The 20,551-nt window shown below is 33.8% G+C and overlaps 1 protein-coding gene and 1 long non-coding RNA gene across 17 annotated transcripts in view; one reads left to right on the forward strand and one right to left on the reverse strand.

Moving 5' to 3' along the window:
• The window catches only part of LOC140614739 (uncharacterized), a 103,359-nt gene extending 97,372 nt beyond the window's left edge, over positions 1 to 5,987 (reverse strand). The window contains exons 1-3 of one of the 2 annotated variants that reach the window (XR_012015519.1): positions 5,878 to 5,987; positions 4,215 to 4,307; positions 1,582 to 2,311 (exon numbers count right to left, since the gene is read on the reverse strand). This is a non-coding gene — a long non-coding RNA (uncharacterized lncRNA). Of the gene's footprint in view, positions 1 to 1,581; positions 2,312 to 4,214; positions 4,308 to 5,877 lie in introns of those variants that run through there. The other variant, XR_012015517.1, reaches the window with a different exon arrangement.
• The window catches only part of SOX6 (SRY-box transcription factor 6), a 633,064-nt gene that overhangs the window by 165,422 nt on the left and 447,091 nt on the right, over positions 1 to 20,551 (forward strand). The window contains exon 6 of one of the 15 annotated variants that reach the window (XM_072793935.1): positions 902 to 957. The exons of 13 other annotated variants lie outside the window; for them this stretch is intronic. The gene's annotated coding sequence lies outside the window, so the exon portion shown is untranslated. Of the gene's footprint in view, positions 1 to 901; positions 958 to 11,123; positions 11,207 to 20,551 lie in introns of all 15 variants that reach the window. One more of the 15 variants, XM_072793936.1, reaches the window with a different exon arrangement.

Here is a 20,551-nt window from a genome sequence, read left to right on the forward strand (position 1 = left end):
TGAGATTATTGGCTAAACTTTACATACAAATTAAACCATTTTACTACCACAATTCAATATTTTTTCAGAAATGCTTCCTTTAATAAGGGACATATATATAGAATTAAGAATTGGAAAGATAAGTATCAAACCCTAAATTTTCCCAAATTTTGGATTCCTTTGCATTAATTAATTAATTAATTTATTTATTGAGGTATCATTGGTATATAACATACTAGTTTCAAGTGTAAGTTTTTGTTTTATTAATAGAATCAGTTTTGATTTCAATCTCCTATCACAGAAGTGATATAAGATACAAAGTTTAGAAACCCTTGACCTTAAAAAATAACCATCCGTTAAATCTCCAATCACTTTATATAAGACTATGGTAATGTGCACTTGCAGAAATATTTTGGATGCATAGGGATTTAAAAGTGATTTAGCATAACTAGAGAAAAGAGAAATCTTTTTATTTCTTCACTGAAGGAAAAATTCAGAACTAGTTAACTAACTCTGTATTTGGTTAAGGGAGCTAAAGAATTCGCATAGTTAATAAAACAAAAAGTGATAAACCATAATAGTTTGGAAGCCAATTTTAGCACTATTTTTGGCTCTTGAATACTTATATTAACATACACAACTCATAGGTATAGTACGTAATGCTGCCGATCCTGCCAAGTGAAGAACCACCTCTCATCAACTGCTGGATGTTGAGTTAACAAGGATTTAGCATAGGATGGCACCTGGCTTCATCTGCCCCCTTTGTTGTAGATTGGTTCTTTGCATTTGTGAACCTTCCATTGACCTTGATGACAGTTTGCTTGGTTGAGTTTCCTTATTTTTACCTTAAGATGTTGCCCTACGATGCTTGTAAACATGTTCAGAACCTGGGTTTGATGAATCACACAAAACTCCTCTACAGGGCATGAACTGAAACTGAGGAGGTGACAATATTATAATTCATCATTTGGTGATATTGTGAGTATTAATGCATTTATAGTTCAGCTTGACAAACTGTGGCCCTATAACATGCAAAAATGAGTTTAGTTGTTTCATTTTAATTTCAATAAATATGGTTTATACTTTTTTCAGCCTGTATATGTGATAAAGAAAATATGACTCTCCCCTTAGAAATGCAAGGTTCTTTGCCTATGTGACTATGTTGTAGTTTTTTAAATATGAATTATAATAAATTGCCATCTTGATTTAATGAAAATAATGTTAGGAGTTTTTATATTACATTATGGCTTATTAGGGATATTTTAAGTTCCCATTTATTCAAAATTTCATGATGAAGTACCTGTTTTGGTATTTCAAGTAAACATTTAACTCCTAACTTTAAATAACCAGTAACTATATGTACTCAATGCAGGTAAACTATATAAAGCATTTATCAGAAAAAATGAAACATGCTAATAATAGTAAATACTTATAATAGCTAAGTATATTCAGTATTTAGGACTTAAGGTTATTTCACAAAAATTACTTTCATGGAGGAAATAAATATATCTTCTTGTATTAAAATGCCATAAGAATGACAAAATTTCTATTAAATTATTAGTAACTCCAGGACACACCTCATAGTTTGTGTGGCCTAGAAATAATATGACAATGGCTAGAGTGGAAAGATCCTGTTCCTTAAAATATGGTGGCTCTTTGAACTGTCTGAATAGTCTATGTCCTAATGGCACATACCAAATACATCTTAAAATTGCAAAGGAATTATTTTTAGATATCTAACGTAGCCTCTTTTGGACTAACATAGCCACTTTGTTGTCAGATTTCCCTTTTTAACGTATGCACATGAGACATTCAAATTTTCATATAAACAAAAAACTTATTATTTGATCCTTGAAGTATTTGTGTCCATATTTTTACCTACAAATCCTTCTTATTATGTTCAAGTTGAATTACCAAGGAGGAAAAGCTTATAAATTTAAAATAACCTTTTGTGGTGATAAGATGTGGTTTATATTACTTGGTAAAAGACACTGACTTAATAAAACTGAAAGGAAATAAATCAAATGGAAACTGTTTTGGCTGCTTATAAAACTGATTTTAACTTTTAATAAATTTTACTATAGTCAGAGACTATGTCTCAATATTATATTTTCACTAACATAAATGGACAGTTATGTCCACATGATGAATATGTGGGGTTAATGATGGTAATTTGCCACCTGTGTCATGAAACAGCTCCTTTTGATCCTTATGTAAAAGTTTCCATAGCTTTCTTGGTAAGTCTTTAGAGTTAAAAAAATCTGAATTAAAAAGAAAAAAATTAATACTATAAAAATCTCAGTCTTGCCAAAAAATGAATCATGCATAAGATCTGAAAATAAATAGAAAAGTATTAGAGGTATATTTTAGATAGCAGATTGGATCCATTCAAAGAATTTGTGGATTGTCTTTATTATGCTATGGTAATAATAAATGGCATTGTGCTACAAGCTTAGTAATAAAATGGAATAGATTTTAAAACACAAGCTACTTTAGTAACTTAAGCTCAGTTTCTCTCCACTTCTGTATTCGTTGCAAAGGAGAATGTACTACATCTCTGTGAACAACCTGAATTTCTCTTGCCCTGGAAAATCATAAAGTCCAACTTGGCTTTTGACACAGTCTAAGCTACTTGGATTAGGTAAAACTGATCTTAAAAGAGAAAAATTGGAGACTCAGCAAACCCCAGCAGATATTTTGACGCACTCTTGGAGCTGATAAGAGTCGTCATAAATTTAAACATTACCTTTCCTAGCACAGAAACTTCACTAATAAATGGCTTTGAATATTTTATGAATGATTGAGGATGCTGTTTGCTAATAAGTCCTCTGGAAGCTATGATTTTTGGGGGATGGTTTTACTTTTGGAAGAAGGAGTGTTGAAGAGAAGGTACTGATGATGTGTCATATAATTTTATAAGTTGCATAACTGCTTTTAACTATGAAACTATCTCTGATTAAAATAACAATTGAGCTTGTAATTTTTTCTGAACAGCTGCTGCTACGGGGGGTCATTACCTTGGAGAGCTTGAAAATAATCGTACTCCCGGTACATGAGTTATGTAGTCTTGTGTTTTACAGCAAAGCACAAAGTTTAAAGCCTATAGAAGAATGTTATTTGAAAGCTGTCAAACCATGTTAAAAAAGACTGCATCGTCAAAAGGCCCTGGTGGCCACGATTCTGCATGTAGCCTTGTCTTATTCATTATAAAATGCATGTTTATAAAGTTCCACAGAGCATCCAATTCCCAATTCACTTATATCAGCAAGACTTAACTTGCTCATTAATCTAAATTCTTTTGCAACTTTAATCTACATGTTTAATTAATCATAAAATGAGGCGGTAAGTAATTTCAGCAATGTGTGGCTTGTTATCAGATGCATTTAATCACTCTTCTGTGAGCTCATTTGGAAACACCTGAAGATGTCGAGTGCAGTTTGAATAAGCATAAATTATTCTTTGTCAGTGTACTTCACTCAACTAATAAGACATTAATTTAAAAGGCACTGTTTGTCATTTTTAGATCTTTACCAATATTTTTAGCTTAGCAATATAACTCTAATTGTATATATGATTCACAACTAGTGCCCGACATAGGAAAGGGTAAGAGTTTAATTCATTTTTCTTATTTACATGTAATTATGTCATGTAATCTTAGTTTTTAATGAGGATTAACCATCTTGTAAGTATTCATATGCTTTTGGAATAAGGTACTAATGAATTATAGTTGGAAAAATTATTTGTTGGTACAAAGGTTTATGATTCCTTGTTTGTTGCCTAGGTTAGGTCTGAAAGGACTTGAAGTTTGGGAGAGGGCATTTATTTGAGGATATAGGTACTGTACAGAGGTTATATCATGCAGATGCTAACCTTAAAAAAATCCAAGTAAAATAGTTACATTCAGCTATCTCAAGTAATAACATATGTAGTCTTTGTTTAGGACCAAATAGCCTGAAATAATGACAGTCCCATTTCTCCCCAGTCGCTTAACAATGTTACACAGTTGATAATAGCATTTTTTAAAAAGCAAAAACCAAGAACAACAATAACAAAAAACCACTCAGAGTTTCAGAGGAAAAAAAATTCATGAGAGCTGAATGGGTTATATATCTTGATGTCACAAGTATAGGAATAAAAATTGCATTTTATAGGATGTCATCACCTGTCCTGTTTATGCCATGAGAGTAGTGACATACGGTAAGAATAATTATCTCAGTGGAAACAAATTTATTTACCTGCCGTGGAACATCCCTGTTCATCTTACTCATGAACTCATCTCACTCATACGCATCTATGGATTGTCAGCAGTGAGCCAGAGGGGATGATTCCTGAAAAGGGAATATTAGTTTGAGCTGAAATATAGCCATATTCTCCATTTTTATTTGATGTGCACATCTCCTGGGCTACTTCCGTTTCTTCGGGGATCTTTTACACTGAACTAATGGTTATTTATATGTCCATTTCTTGCCCTATGCCTCATGACTATGTAAAATTTTTTTTCCTGTTTTCCTTTCTAAGGGAAAACAAAATCCCAGAAAAACTCATTTGTATGGTTCAAGTCATACAGGCCATAGCAGCACATTACAGTAAAATGCCATTTACTCTTACTTCACTTAAAGCACTATAAGTTGTTTTCTTAGAACCACTAATGAAAACCTCAGCCCCTGAGGCATTTTTAGAATTATCCTTGAAAAACATTTCATTTGAACTTAGCTTTCTTAATAAGAACACTTTTTTTTTATTTTTGAATAATCTTAGTGAATAAACACGTACAGTCTAATATGAAGGCTTGCTGTCAGTTTTCTTAACAGGAAACCGGAAACTTTTCTAACTCCCCTTCTCTTGCCTAAACTTGAGATAATTTCTCCAAATGGATTTATTTTCTAGTTTGTTGTTTTGGATGCAAAGAATGAACACAGTGTTCCCCTTCTGTTGCCCCAACTGATGTGTGTGCAGAGGCTTGACCCATTTCCTATCAGGTCCTTCTACACAAAGACAATGATTATTTTATAAAAAGCTGTATGTTAGCTGTAGCTATTTGTCTGTAGATGTGCTTCAAGAGGAAAATGATAAACACAGTTCCATGCAGCTCTTATACTTAGATGTTTGAATATGTGCTTATGCAGGTTTATATATATATATATTCATACTTGCTAATGTATGAAAAGACGGTATTAGGTTATACAGATGGTTAAGTGTGTATTTAGTTATTTCTCTGGAATTTGCATGAGAATGAGTTGCCTTATAGTTAAATTAACTTTCCTAGTGCCCTCAGCCTAGAAACTTTGTATGTTTTTTTAAGGCAGCATCTGAATCACTTATGTTCAGGAGAACATAATAATACACATGATTTTAAAAACTCTATACAAACATAATATTGGCATAGTTATTCTTATTGGCATTATATTAACAATGTGTTATAGCCACTAATAATCCTTTGTTCATACCTACTTCAGAGAAGGACAATCATTATATGGTTTGTACTCATACGGGGAGTATAAGAAATAGTGAAAGGGATTATAGGGAAAAGAGGGAAAATGAGTGGGAAAAATTAGAGAGGGTGACAAAACATGAGAGACTCCTAACTCTGGGAAACAAACAAGGAGTAGTGAGGTGGGCGGGGGGATAGGGTGACTGGGTGACCAGCACTGAGGGGGGAACTTGACGGGATGAACACTGGGTGTGATACTAATATGTTGGCAAATCGAACTTCAATAAAAATATATATATACATATATTTCTACTTCCAAGTACTGTATTTGAAAATCCCAGACTTAATTAATAGTAAATGAGGAAGTAATTTATAATTCTCATATTGAATTCTTGCTTTTTAAAAAAATTTCCTCCCCCTTTTGTAAAGCATATGAACCTATTTAAAAAAGACTGCTACTTAGTTACCTGATTTTTTAGTGTATCTTTACCTATATCACAAAAAGACATCTCTGAAATATTCATAGGGCTATACTTGTAGGCAGTCTCCAATTTAATAATATAAAGTTCTGAAAGTTTATTGTTTGGAATTTGGAATGGATATTCTTATAGAAACCAGGTTATAGATGGTGACTCAGTTCACTGGGCAACCTACTGATACCCATTTACCCCATAATATGCCTGAATTATACTATTGACTGTACTATAGTAGCTAACTAGTATCTGTTAAATAGTTTTGGTATAAAGTCTCATTTTGAATCTTATTTTAATAACATTCTTTTGATGAATTTCTGGTGGTAGGATTTGATTTTTCCTACTTCCACTCTACCAGTGCATAGCAGTGGAAATGAAACACCCCTTGAAATGAAATTTAGGGGGTTAGGCTGACTTCCTGATGTCTCTAGCTGTTGAAAGAAAGTAACTGGGTATCCTGACTGAAGTAGGATGGAATTGATGACTTTGGTTGCCCTGGTATAGAGATGTGTGTCTGTTTTACAAATGAAGGGTATCCCATTGGAGATGGGATATATATTGATATATATTGTGATATATTGATATATATTGGGAGAGTGAAGAAGGAGCATTTTAAAATTTTACACTAATGAGCCAAAGGGTGAAGAAGATCAATACTTTTGCTCATTCACCATGCCTCATAGTATATTCCAAGTATATTCATTGTATATCTTGTACTTACTTGTTCCCACCCTCATAATTTTGGCTTTCAGTTTTTAAGTTATAGCACCAGTGAGAGTAGTTCAGTTTTAATAGGAAAATAATTTTGGAATACATTATTGATTAGATCTTATGTAAAGTGAGGTGATATAAGCATATAGGAAGAAGCTGAGGTTGACTCAATGTTAAATATTCCCAAACACACAACAATTCTCCCAAATGAAGACCAGTTCATTCCTGTTTAACTACCTTATGTCCTTCAGTATCAGAAGAAAGCCATATGAAAGTGCAAATAGCTAAGGCAAAATTTATTTGGTTACACATAAAACATCATCTTGGACCTCAGCAATTGAATCATATATATCCTTTTTACTTCAGATCTGGCAAACGATATATTTTTTTGATTGCCAAGGGGGCAAGTATGAAAAAAGGAGAGCTGTAGGGAGAAAATGAGAGAACTGATATTTCAAAGACTCTAAAGATTTAAGTTTTAGTTTAGAGAAAACAGTTTGATGAGTTATAGGTAAAATAGAATTTGGTTCCTCCCCCAAAACACATGAGGAAAAGTACTTGACAATGCAAACCATATCTTTTTTTTTTTTTTTATAACCTGGGGAGTTTGGAGAAAGAAAAGAAAAGAAAAAAGAAAAGAAAAGGAAAGAAAAGAAAAGGAAAGAAAAGAAAAGAAAAAGGAAAGAAAAGAAAAAGGAAAGGAAAAGAAAGTAAAGGAAAGAAAAAAAAAGAAAGAAAGGAAAGAAAGAAAAAGAAAGAAAGAAAGAAAGAAAGAAAGAAAGAGAAAGAAAGAAAGAAAGGTAGATTTTGCAAAGTGAAAACTCAGCTACCAAGTGAAAAATCTGATCTTTTATCATCTAAGCACATAGTTGGGTAACTCACAAACAGAACTACCCAGTGTATAGGTTGCAGTGGCAAGAAGCCAACAGTGAAATCAAACTCATAAGCACCCTATAGAAAACCCCTCAAATTACTGCTGTGCTGTTGCCAGCTGTACTGCCAGGGAACAAGAGCTGTACAGATTTCTGTGGAATGACTGGGTTACTTAACACAGCTTGATTGGCTCTGTTCCTACTCCTGTTCTCTTTGGTTGACAGCTGACCACCATACTGGTTTGGTTTGAAATAAGACTGAAGTGAACACAACCACTTATATGCACCTTCTTGTTGTATACTGCTCTCCTGCCTGCCATCCCAAACCCATACATACCCTATGTACCTTGCAAAAGGTGAGATAGATACAACAGTTTCTTTGAGTAAAGCACACTGAAAGCGGATGATGCTTTCCAGTCCTTTTATTCCGTGAATCCATCATATCTTTAGAAGAGTTATTTCCTTGGTCTTTATTTGTAAGTGCCTGAATTTATTGAATGTGAAAAGAATGATATCTTAAATTCTTTTAGTTTTGTTAACTTTTCTTCATTTTAAATAATTGCTTTCTTCATGATCCTAGAGCTGGAATGGTTATTCAAAAGCCATCTAGTCTCCCTCTTGCCCTTGGATAAACTCTTGTAAGTAGCTACTTCTGTCTTGCAGTATTTCAAAAAAGAAGATATAAAAAGATATCCCAAGGGGCACTAGCAGTTGCTACATTCATGAGTTAGAAATGAGCAAGTTGGTTGGATATTTCCCTGTGACATGAAACCCATTAATTCACATGTTCTAAGGAGGCTTCCAAACTTTTTTTTTTGACTGATTCAGAGTAAGGAATTTTTTTTAATTCTGACCAAGTATGTAATATAATATAACTGAAATAAAGTTTTCATGAACAAAACTTACCCTTAATATGCATTAAGTGTTGTGTTTTCTTTCTTCTCCTTGCCTCCTCTTCGTTTCTTCTTGTTCCCTTGCACATTCTCTCCTTTTCTTTTAAATAAAAAAAATGCCAATTGGCACTCAGAAAACTGATTTTATTCATTAACCCATACTTAGAAAAATATTGCATTAAAATAAGCAAGCTTTTTTTTTTTTTTTTTAAGGCTTGGTCTTCATGTTCTTTGATCTACTATTGTTTTTAAAGAATTAAGTATCCTCCAACAGACACTAATTCTGTTACTTGTTTTGGTAATATTATTAGGAAGATAAATTTTATACTTCAGTAGTGGCATGTGATCTATTAATAACATCATGTATTAGGTGCTTAGTTGTACCAGATTTCGCATTAAATACTTTCTATTTATTTGCCATGAGAATTTTCTCATTTAATCTTCATAATTACCCTGTGAGGTAGAAACTGTACTTCTACTTATTTTTATAGTTGATAAAATTTAGGATCAGAGTAGTATATCAACCTTTCCAACAGTAAATAATAAATCTTAAATTCAAGGTTATTTGACTCAATGACCACACTGTTTATCTTAACTCTAATAACTCCTTAATTTTGGCTTCAAAAAGATTAAATGCCTTTGTAAAGCATCTGTATCACAGAGCAAAGAAAAGAGACTTGTGATAATGATTGCCATATATTTTTAATAATGTAAATTGAAACTTCTTGATAAAATAATTTTCACTCTAAAAGAAAAATAGAAAAAGAAGAAAGAAAGAAAACCCCCTCTAGAGCCATGAATACAAAAATTTGCTGTGTTATTTAACTGTTGTATAATTAAATCTTGTGAAAGTTTTCTTTTTAAGGAAAAAAGAAATATATATACATAGTCTTACATCTTATGGTATAGGCCAGGATATTTTAGCAAGTCAGAGGAACTCAAACATGAATGAAGAGTGGAATTTTCCTTTCATTTTCTATAATAACTATGTTTGTTGAAGAGCAAAACAGAGGAAAAAATGACCATCGTGCCTGGTTTTGAAGAAAACTTGTTTATACGTGTAATACATTGGAGCAATTGTTTGAGATCACTTTGACTATGCAGAAATGTGACCACTGAAATTCTTAAGCAAGGTTTGGAGCTATCGACTCCATAAAACTAATTAGGTCAAATAAGAGTGAATATTTGTGAAGGTAATTCACTTAGCTCATTTTTCCAATCTGTCTCTGGAAAAGGGAAAATACTTAAGAAAGAAAATAATAATGGACACATTTGGCTTTTATGACTCTTTTATTTCTGTCTCCACCTCTGCCATATTCTTAGGGTTAATACTAGATAATTTCTATCTTTCTTTTCTTTTGCCCTTTCTGTATCTTTCCTTTCCTTTTCTATGACTTTTGTTTCCTCTCCTCTCTCACCTCTCTCTTCCCCTTTATTTTCTCATCTTCCCTGCCCCATCTTTCATTTTTATGTGCAATCTTTATAATCTAGATTATAACCTTCATTCTCTTGTTAGATGATTCTTTTATCTTCTTTTTTAAAAAAGATTTTTTTTATTTATTCATGAGAGACAGAGAGAGAGAGAAAGAGAAAGAGAGAGGAAAGAGAGAGAGAGAGAGAGGCAGAGACACGGGCACAGGGAGAAGCAGGCTCCATGCAGGGAGCCTGACGTAGGACTCCATCCCGGGGCTCCAGGATCAGGCCCTGGGCTGAAGGTGGCACTAAACTGCTGAGCCACCCAGGCTGCCCTCTTTTATCTTCTAAACAAAGTGGAATGGATGTTGTTTCTGTTTATTAAAGTGATCTTGAAAAATAACATATTTTCTGCATTCTTGCATTCCACTCTTTGTCTCATAAACCAGATAGATTTCAGAAGAAATTTATTGTCCTATTTCTGGAAAATGTTGAAATGTTGACTTTATATCTTCTTGGGAGTAAGATGTATCTATGTATCTATGGTCTTTGTATGACCACTAAAGAGAAAAACCAGCAATTCCATGTTAAAAATTATCACTGATCCAAATATTTCTGCCACAGTAACTATAAATGAACCTTTGTAAGTACACCCTTTTATACAAGGAGATGGACTTGTTCAATATGTGATTGCTATCTGATGCTACCCCAGAAGAGAATTTGAAAGGAGGCAGGTGTGCTAGATCTAAGCCCCATTGAACTCTAGGTAAGGATTCTAAAACCATCCCCCTCAAGGGTACTTAGACAAGGTGGAATAAGATGAACTTGGATTTAAAGATACCACAAAAACATGCTCTGAATTCCAGAGGAAGGTAAGGAGTACTTTCTATGATGGTAGAGTGTAATAAGACCATGATCAGTAACAGGTATGTGATTGAGATATTGATAAACCTGTCAAATATTGCTGTGGGTAGACAGATTTGGTTTATGAATAAAGTTGTAAAAACACTCACAGACACATGACTGCAACCATGTTGGGCAAATACACAAATATACAAAACATGGGGTAATTCTTAGTGCATTGGTAGAGTGAGACACAGAATGAGAAAGAAAGCTTATCTATATTCAGATAAATGGGAGATGTTAGTTAACTAACTGTTAGTAACCAACTGTTAGTTGGGGAAATAATTTTTAGAGTTGGTGGATTATATAAGTGATGATTTCCCTGGTTTATTGAGTCTAAAGTAATAGATCTAATGTTACTCTGCTGTTACCTTGTCTATTTTAATGTGAATCTTTAAGTAGAATCAGACTTATACATTTTTAGATATGGATTCTATTCTTGATTCAGGATTCTTCTGCATCTTAGGATCATGTACTGCTATCAAGATGAAACTTCTCCCATAGCACCATTGGTTCTAATAGCTCTTAAAGGTAATTAAAATAATTGAATTTTTATGATGGGGCAAATACAAGTATTATGAAATTGATTCCTGTGTGGAAGTTAACTTTGTTTTGTTCTATACTTTGGGCTTTAAATCTAATCTTGACCAGCCTCCTTAGTCACAAGGAGGAACTAGCTGAGAGAAAGTAGGCACATTACCAGCAATCTATAATCTACTTAGGAAACTTCATCTGTCCTCTTTATCACTCTTGATTTCAATGTTTGTCCTTTCAACTATTTCTAAGAAAGATAGATACTTCACTTTTCTTTCCCTTTAGTTTCTAATTTAGCAGTTCCATTAAATATCTGCAGAGTGGAAACAAATTTTGCATACAATGTCAGGATGATTCCATAATAACAACCTGTTTTAGGACATGTTTTCTGTGCCCTGTGTATTTCAGGTAAGGGGGATCAAAGAGAACTACCATTTACTGAACACCTACATGTGTTATCTCATTTAATTTGTACAATAGCTCTGAAGTGACAGTTACGTTTAGATAAGGAAACTATTTGACATTAAGAAACAACCCTAGTAAAAGAGCAAAATTGCCACAGATTCCTATTTGAAAAGCAACACTTATAGAAAATGCCAACTTATCTTTGCCATTATAGTGAGTTAGAATGTGAAATAAGTAAGATATCAAGGTATAAGTGAGAAAATATGAATAATGAGACAGAAATTATTACTATTTGTCTCACCTCCACAGTGAATTATTAGAAGTCATGCATCTAAAAGAGAAAATAGCACTGTAATCAGTTTGACGTTAGTTGTAATGTGGTACCTCAGAAAAGACAATGATTCATACTTCTGCTCAAGTGAGAAAACACTTCTTATCCTAGTTTACTTATATGTATATTGACTAGATAAGGGAGCCTTCATAGAACCACAGGCATAAACTATTTTTAACATGTTCATATAATTTGACTCCTGGGAGAGGGATCTTTTGATGCAAAGGGTCTTTGATGACAAAAGATATCCTAAAATGACATAAATTTCAGTTTCTTTTTTTTTTTTAATTTCAGTTTCTATTTCTTGCATTCTCACTTCAAGTTTCAGTAGAGAATAATGACCAATTTTTAAATAAAATAAAAAAATAGGTAAGGTCAAATGTTTAAAAAAACAACAACAGGTAAGGTAAAAGGTAGAGGACTTATCTTTTATCTTTTTTACCTTAAAAATTTTTGGTGATTTTGTCAAGCACCTAACGCTGTGGTTGATTTATAACAGATGCTTAATAAATATTATTGAAATGAAATGTGGAAATAAATATGTGCATATTCTTTAAAAGAAAAACTCAACAGACATTTACTGAGGGCTTAATATGTTCCAGATACACATGTATGAGATTTAAATGTGAATAGCATGCTAGAGCCAACTGTTAAGTAGCCTAAAATCTAATGGAGAGACAGGTAGAGAGAAAATATAATAACATATTAGTCTTAGAATTGAGATATGATTGAAGTAAGTTACATAGAATTTGAAATTTTCCAGAGAGAACTTAGGGCTTCATTGAGTAGGTTAACATTGGAATTGCTTCTGAAAGGAGTAATATGGAGTTGCTTAGAGGTCATGTGAAGATATAATTTTTATCCAGAGAATAGCACTTGTAAAAAGCACCTAGACATTAAAGGGGCCTGGCATATTGTGAGAATTGTAAAAATTCAGTATCATTGCCACATGTGGAACTGAGGGTATGGGGAAAGGAATTAGATGGAAGAAATACACTTGAGGGTTTTTGCTGGTGCAATTGATTATTTCCTGATATGAACCTGGAGATGTTTAATTTCAACTAATTAATTTCAGTGAGATGTGGATTTTTCTAGGAAATTACCCAATTTATTAGACTTTCTATGATACACCTTTAAGTGCCTTTACTATAGCAAACAAGATATTAAGATATTTGTTAAAGTGAAGAAATTGTGCAGAGTGACAAGATATGGAAGTGGTGTAGAATGATTTATTGAAAGAGTTGTGGCGCACCTGGGTGGTTCAGTGGTTGAACGTCTGCCTTTGGCTCAGGTCGTGATCCTGGGGTCCTGGGATTGAGTCCCACATCAAGCTCCCCACAGGAAGTCTGCTTCTCCCTCTGTGTCTCTCATGAATAAATAAATAAAATCTTTAAAAAAAGAGAAAGAGTTGCTTGTCACTTTTCCTTAAAATGGTCCTTTCTGAGTTGCTTTTTGAACTTACCTATACTTTATCTACCAGTAGATTTGCTACACAACTTATAGGTCAGTCAAATGACTAAATCCTAAGAAGTATACACAATGGGTGCTAACATAAATACAGTTTATTTTTGGTTAATAGTTTTTATTTCTATTTTTAAGATGAAAAGTAGAATATGCAAAATATATGAATGCATATCTTGCTAGCTGCAGGAAAATGTTAGATGGGTATAGCTTTGGTTTCCTCATTTATGTAAACTACTTATGATATGTACTTTTAAGACTTTATTCCAGATGCAAGTTTCATTTTCACATAAAGAGAAGGTCAGGCTTTACAATGTTATTTTTCATTTATTTTTTTTTTTCATCCAGAGAAACACCTCAGAGGTTCCAGACTTCATTTTAAAGAAATTAGAGTTCCTTCAACTTTAAATTGCTTCAGTAGGTCACTACCAGATTATAGAGAGCATGATGTGCCTTACAAGTTGAAAAGTTTTCCACCAAGTAATAGCAGCAGTGAAAATTGTCAGAGAAACAACTAATTAATCTCTGCTCCTTTACAGCTATTTAATGCAATGCATAACTAAAAGTCCTGTTAAATTAATTAATGATTTCAATTATGAACTTTTCTCCAAAATGTTATGATTCGTATCAGGCTGATAATGCAGTGACCTGGGAGTGTGAAATCTGTGTTATGAAGAGAGTCGCCAGTTAATTGATTCACAAATTATTTAAAGTTTGTTGCACCCAAGGGAGTGCTCAGTTTCATGACAGTCATTTCTTAAAGTGTACAAACTCCTTTTTCACCTTAAGAATGTCTTCAGTTATTAAGCATGATAAAATGCCAGCATGTTTCTGGGGCTATGAGTATCTTAACATTTATGATATAGAATCTGTAGGTTGAATATGTGGAAATTAAATCTATATTGGAAGGAGAAAAAACTTAGCTAAATTATCAATGACTCTCTTTCATGAGAGTTTTTTTCATTGCTTTTACTTTACGATTTTAGTTTTTTTAAACATCACTCCTTAAAATGTCTTTATTTTTCTTTTTGTATTTGCTATACATTGAGCATATTTCATGTTAAGAGACAATATAATTATGCATTCTTAGGAAATTTTTAATGGGCAAATAACACAATATAATTTGTTTTGATGATTGGTGTTTGGAGCATTTGGATTGCTGGTAGGTCTAAAATGCCTAGCCTTATGTTGGAGAAGGTTTTAACTTCTCAATACAAGAACATTAATTTCTATAGGACACTTGAATCTTTTTATAGTATATAGGAAAAAGTGAAGAGAGTCATTGCTACCAGTATGGTTGTTTTACCCATGACTTAAATAGCAAAAGTGTACATATATGTACAAGGAGAAGGAAGGGAGTCAATAATATCATTAATATTTTATAATATATTTGTTAAAGTTTTATCAATTTTTTAATGCTAAGCTTGAGCTGATTTCAGTTCAGGTGATACGACCATAAGTAAGAATCCTTTCTTAATTGTCCATGACTGGCTGAGGTGGAAGAGAAAGAGACAATACTTGAGGAGTGACTCAAGCAGGGGGAGAAGGAAGCAGGGAAGTGCTGGCTGTAAGTGGAGGCTATATTCTTAGTGGCCTCTATATAATCTTCTCTATTCCATACACATATTAGGGCTTAATGAATAGCTAAAAAGTCTAGTAGTGCTTTTAGGGTGGTTGGACAATATCTTTAGCAGTTTCATTCCAATTTGATAGGTGATGTAAGAAAAATATTTTTAATTTAACTTCTTGAGAGCATTTTGTCTCTAAGCTCTGAATTGGTAGATGTATTTACAAGATGGAGCAGGAACTTGTATTTTGGACAAACACTATGTTTTGCAAGTTTTACTTATCCTGGTGACTCTTATGTTTCACTACCCCCCTGCTTTTTTTTGACCTAAGAAAATTGCCCAAAGAGAAGACAAAGAGAGAAACAGTATTATTAAAAATAAGTTTATCTCTGTTAAACTTGCTGTGGGGCAAAAAGGAATGGACTTGAAAGGGAAGTAAATTTATACTAATTTTTGCATTGTAGGAAATGTACTATTTCAGACACTGACTGACTGCTTCTGTTTTCTAAAATTAAGGAGCCTATAATCTCAGCACCATTAACAAGTGCTGTCATTCAGATACACAGTGTCTGGCTGATTTAAATAAAATGAAATGAAGATAGTTGTTTCTGGTCCCTTGGCTTCACTCATTGCCATAAACATATGCTCTGCGTCCCGCTTCTTTCCATCTTATTTATGACTTTAATTTGTTGTGTGGGCTGCGCTAGAAATTAAATTTAATATAATTCTCCAAGGGACCCTGTCATATAATAACATGGTAATTTCTGTGTATCCTTTTGAAAAATGAGGAAATTAATTCTTCCTGACATGTTCTAATTATTCCAGTGTGAACGGCAAATCCGTTTTTCCTAGCCCCTGAAGTGTTATAGGCAAATGGCTGGTGTTCAAAGCTGAGGTGCTAATGCTGACCAGCAGTGCGTTTAATTTGAAACATGAGCAGACACCTTTCAACACACCTTTGTAATATTGGAGTACTTTACAGAAATTAATTCACTACTTATTTGGCAGCTTAGCCTTGGGGTTATGTTTTTTTATTCATCAATACTATAGTCATGTTAGCATAATATTTCCTGTTTCCTTCAGTGCCTGGTGTCTATGTATGGAACTTAGAATGTGCAATGGATAGTTCAACTGTAGGGATGACACAGAATCCACACACTTCAGAAATACCAGTTGTATGCCAAATTGTATTTATACTTTATAGAGAGGTGTAGTAAAGTCTTGAATGTTAACTTAATTATAGTCTATGCTTAGCAGCTTTAACTGAAATTATATAGTGTAGGAATTATTGGGCCAATCTTGCTGTGAAAAGACTACTTACTATACACTCTGCTGCCCCTGCTGTAAATTTCAGTTGTGAAGATTCAGTTTATTATATAGCAGTGATACTATGAAAAGTCAGTTTGTGAATAATATTTATGGAATAAGAATCTCAGGTTCTGAACCTGTCTAGAAAAATGTAGCTATACCCCAGGAGATAAGGGGTTAAAGCTATTTATTGGTGCTATTGGCCATATGAGGTGCATGACTTACTCATGTGGGTCATTTGAACTCCTTCATAGGTCTATGTGGTATTTTTAGAGGAATAACAAAAATAACTTCCTAATACTTGTCCCTTTATATGTAATCTTCTTTATAAAATTAGTCATTATACACTTCTCTAATCAGGGCAATCATTTGTCCCAGCTCTGATACAGTTCCTTTGTTTCAGTTAGCACTTGATAAATGCCATTGCATATTGACCATTTATTGTTATAATAAACAAGTGAGGGATCCCTGGGTGGTGCAGCGGTTTGGCGCCTGCCTTTGGCCCAGGGCGCGATCCTGGAGACCCGGGATTGAATCCCACGTCGCGCTCCCGGTGCATGGAGCCTGCTTCTCCCTCTGCCTGTGTCTCTGCCTCTCCCTCTCTCTCTCTCTCTCTGTGTGACTATCATAAATTAAAAAAAATAAAATAATTAACAAGTGAATGCATGAGATTCTACTTAAAATAGAAGGTAGAAATACAATTAAACTTAAATAAAAGAAATAGAATTGTGTTTGGAGTAGCAGTAATCAAGGTTCTTTGTTTATCTGTTTTTGTATCTCTATTATATTCTCTTTAAATTTTAACTTAAATAAGAGAAATGTGAATGGTAAATAAATAATTGTTCTGATAAATAGCATTAATATTAATTAATTAATACCATATTTTTTCCACTGACCATTCAGCTGCTAGATAAAATTTTATGCTCACCATCAATCTACTGGGTGCTACTGTCAGATTTAGATTATGAACAGGAGGAAACATACTTAGACTGCTCTGTCTTAGCTTTCCTTTATACTAAACCAAAGGAAGAAGTAGGCTTCTTTTGATTGGAAACTGAGGAGAAGAGACTTCTTTATTGGTATGTCTTGGCAGTCTTGAACTTTTAGGGGTGGCAAGGGAACATAGCAACATGCTTCTTCCTATTCAATTACACATCCCTCTCTCATGTTCTTGTCAAGGTAAGGTTATTTCTGTGTCCCTTTGTAAGGGTAGGAGATGCAAAAGGTCGGGAGTAAAGAGGAGGCCAGGTTGTCCCATCTTAGACCACAAGACTATACAAGTTGCTAAAGATTTCCTGATCACGAAGTTCTCCTTTGTGCTCTAGGGTAAGAAGGGAAATCTATTGCCCATCTGGCCCTTCTTTTTTCTTTCTTTTCCTTTTTTTTCCTCACTGAAATTATGGAGGAATTAGCACCAAAGACCAGAGACAGAGGCTAGATTAGAGCCTGTCTCTACTAGACCAGATAATTTTCAGAGCCAGATACATCATTTAAATCAAACTGATTGAGATACACATGTAATGATCCGAAGGGGCACATGCACCTCAATGTTTATACCAGCAATGTCCACAACAGCCAAACCCTGGAAAGAGCCAAGATGTCCATTGAAAGATGAATGGATAAAGATGAATGGATACATTATGTGTGTATGTGTGTGTGTATATATGTATGTATATACACAGTGGAATAATAGTCATCAGAAAAGATGGTCATAGGATGAATACTTACCAGTTACATTGATGTGGATGGAACTGGAGGGTATAATATGCTGAGTGAGGTAAGTCAATCAGAGAAAGACAATTATATGAGTTTCATTCATATGTGGAATATAAGAAACAGCATAGAGGATCATAGGGAAAGGGAGGGAAAACTGAATGGGAAGTCATCAGAGAGGGAGACAAACCGTGAGAGACTCTTAATGATAGGAAACAAACTGAGGGTTGCTGGAGAGGAGGTAGGTGGGTGGATGGGGTAATTGGGTGATAGTCATTAGGGAGGGCACATGATGTGAGGAGCACTGGATGTTATATGCAGCTGATGAATTATTGAACTCTACATCTGAAACTAATGATGTACTATATGTTAGCTAATTGAAATTTAAAAAAAAATTTATTGGAGTTCAATTTGCCAACATATAGCATAACACCCAGTTCTCATCCCGCCAGTGCCCCCCTCAGTGCCCATCACCCAGTCACCCCAACCCCCTGCCCACCTCCCCTTCAGCTAATTGAATTTAAATAAAAAAAGTTTTGAACAGGTTAAAATAAGCTACTTATATGTGCTATGATGTATGTACCTAGTTCCAAGCTCTTTTTGGGAAAGAGACTGCAAACATTTTTATGTGCTTCCATCAGGATGCTGCAATCACTGGTCCAGCAAAATAAATGAAAAGAAGTCCATAGTCCCCAATTTTGAAATTCTTCCTTTTCAAATATTACTTAGGCTCAGTTTTTAGTCATTTTAATTTTTTTATTAGAAGATTTTATATCGTTATTCATGGGAGACACAAAGAGAGGCAGAGACATAGGCAGAGGGAGAAGCAGGCTCCTTGTGGGGTGGGGTGCCTGATGCGGGACTTGATCCCAGGATTCTGGGATCACAACCTGAGCCAAAGGCAGACAGATGCTTAACCACTGAGCTACCCAGGTGCCCCTAGTCATTTTAATTTTTAAAAAGTTTTTACTATAATGTCAAGTTAATATCCAGAAAAATATGTTAAACTTATTCTATGTATTTTTTATTTGAATCAAAGAAATTTGATATGTATGTTAAATTTTATTTAAATAGATAAGTTGGAATTTATTATTTATTTTGTATGTGTATGTATGTGTGTGTACACATAAATATGTATGTGTATATATATATGTACACACACATAGGCACACACACAAACACAAGGATACTTCTAAAAGGCCCATACTTGATTTATGGCCCCCATTAAACTCACTGATACTTTCCTTTTACATCAGTATGTTTCAAAAAGCATTTTCATTCATTTGCCAACTTACTCAGTTTTGTTTACTGATTACTATAGTTTAGAACAAGATTTTCTCTATACTCACATATGTTCGTATTTTTACACTAACAAAAACAAATAACATTTACTAAGCATATGCTATATGCCAGGTACTGTGCTAATCACTTTATGTGCATGTCTTATGTAAAACTACAACTCAGAGGTAGCTACTGTAATTTATGAATATAAATATATTTATAAATAAAAACATTTTATTTTATTGATGAGGGAACTAAGCACAGAGAAGTTAAGTACTTTGTCTACAATTACATAGTAAATAGGTGAGGGAATGAATAATTTAATATACCAAGTGCTTTAAACAGTGCCTGTCACATACTAAGCCTTCACTGAACATTAGTTATTGCTATTTGTGTGTATGTATGTGTGTGTAATAGAATGCTGTGGGTTCTGAATTTCAACCAATATTTGTTGACTCTCTTTATTATTATGAATGGGATCATGAGGCTTCCTTAAGAGAAAGTGAGGAAGAAATTAGACTAGCTGATCTTTAAACCTAGCTTGGGAGTCTAGCTACATTTAAGAGCTTCAGTCTTATTTTAACTAAGCAGATATAGTCTTTGAACAAGTAGAACATGTAAGGAAGGCTCCCTTTTAGGTTCTATACAGTATACAAAATGTTTCTACTCTCACAGAGTTTACAATCTGGTGGGTGTTGGGTGTAGGGATATGGGAAAACATAATGACTATAATACTGGGTAGAATAAGATTTATTTTTTACTTCAAAATAGTTCAGGAGACAATTTGTAAGTCCTAACATTCTTAAATAAGCTCGTAGTTTTGACCAGATTTTATGCTTGGTTCACAGAGAAGGTTAAGATTCTATGAAAGGATAATAATATGGGGGGTAGGGCACAAGGTGTGGTGATTTCCTACATATTAAATTTAAGGTGCTAGTTGGACCAGTATGTGGAGCTTTCAAATAGTTAAAATGATAGCAGAGTGACATTTACTGAAAACTTTCTATTGAAGAAGCACAGTATAAATCACTACCTAGAAGGCATTTTCTCATTTAATCTTTTTAACAACCAGGTAAAGTAGATATTATTGCTATCAATCCTATTTTATGTAAGGGACCTGAGACAGGTTAAATACCTTGCCTAAAGTTTCAGAACTGTAGGTGACAGAACTGTCACTTAAAATTAGATTTATGTGATGCTATGCTCTCTTTTTACTTTTTTAAGATTTATGTTAGAGAGGAGAGCACAAATGGGATGGACAGAGGGAGAGGGAGA

Source organism: Canis lupus, chromosome 23 (genome assembly GCF_048164855.1).
Source record: "Canis lupus baileyi chromosome 23, mCanLup2.hap1, whole genome shotgun sequence".
NCBI lineage: Eukaryota > Metazoa > Chordata > Mammalia > Carnivora > Canidae > Canis > Canis lupus.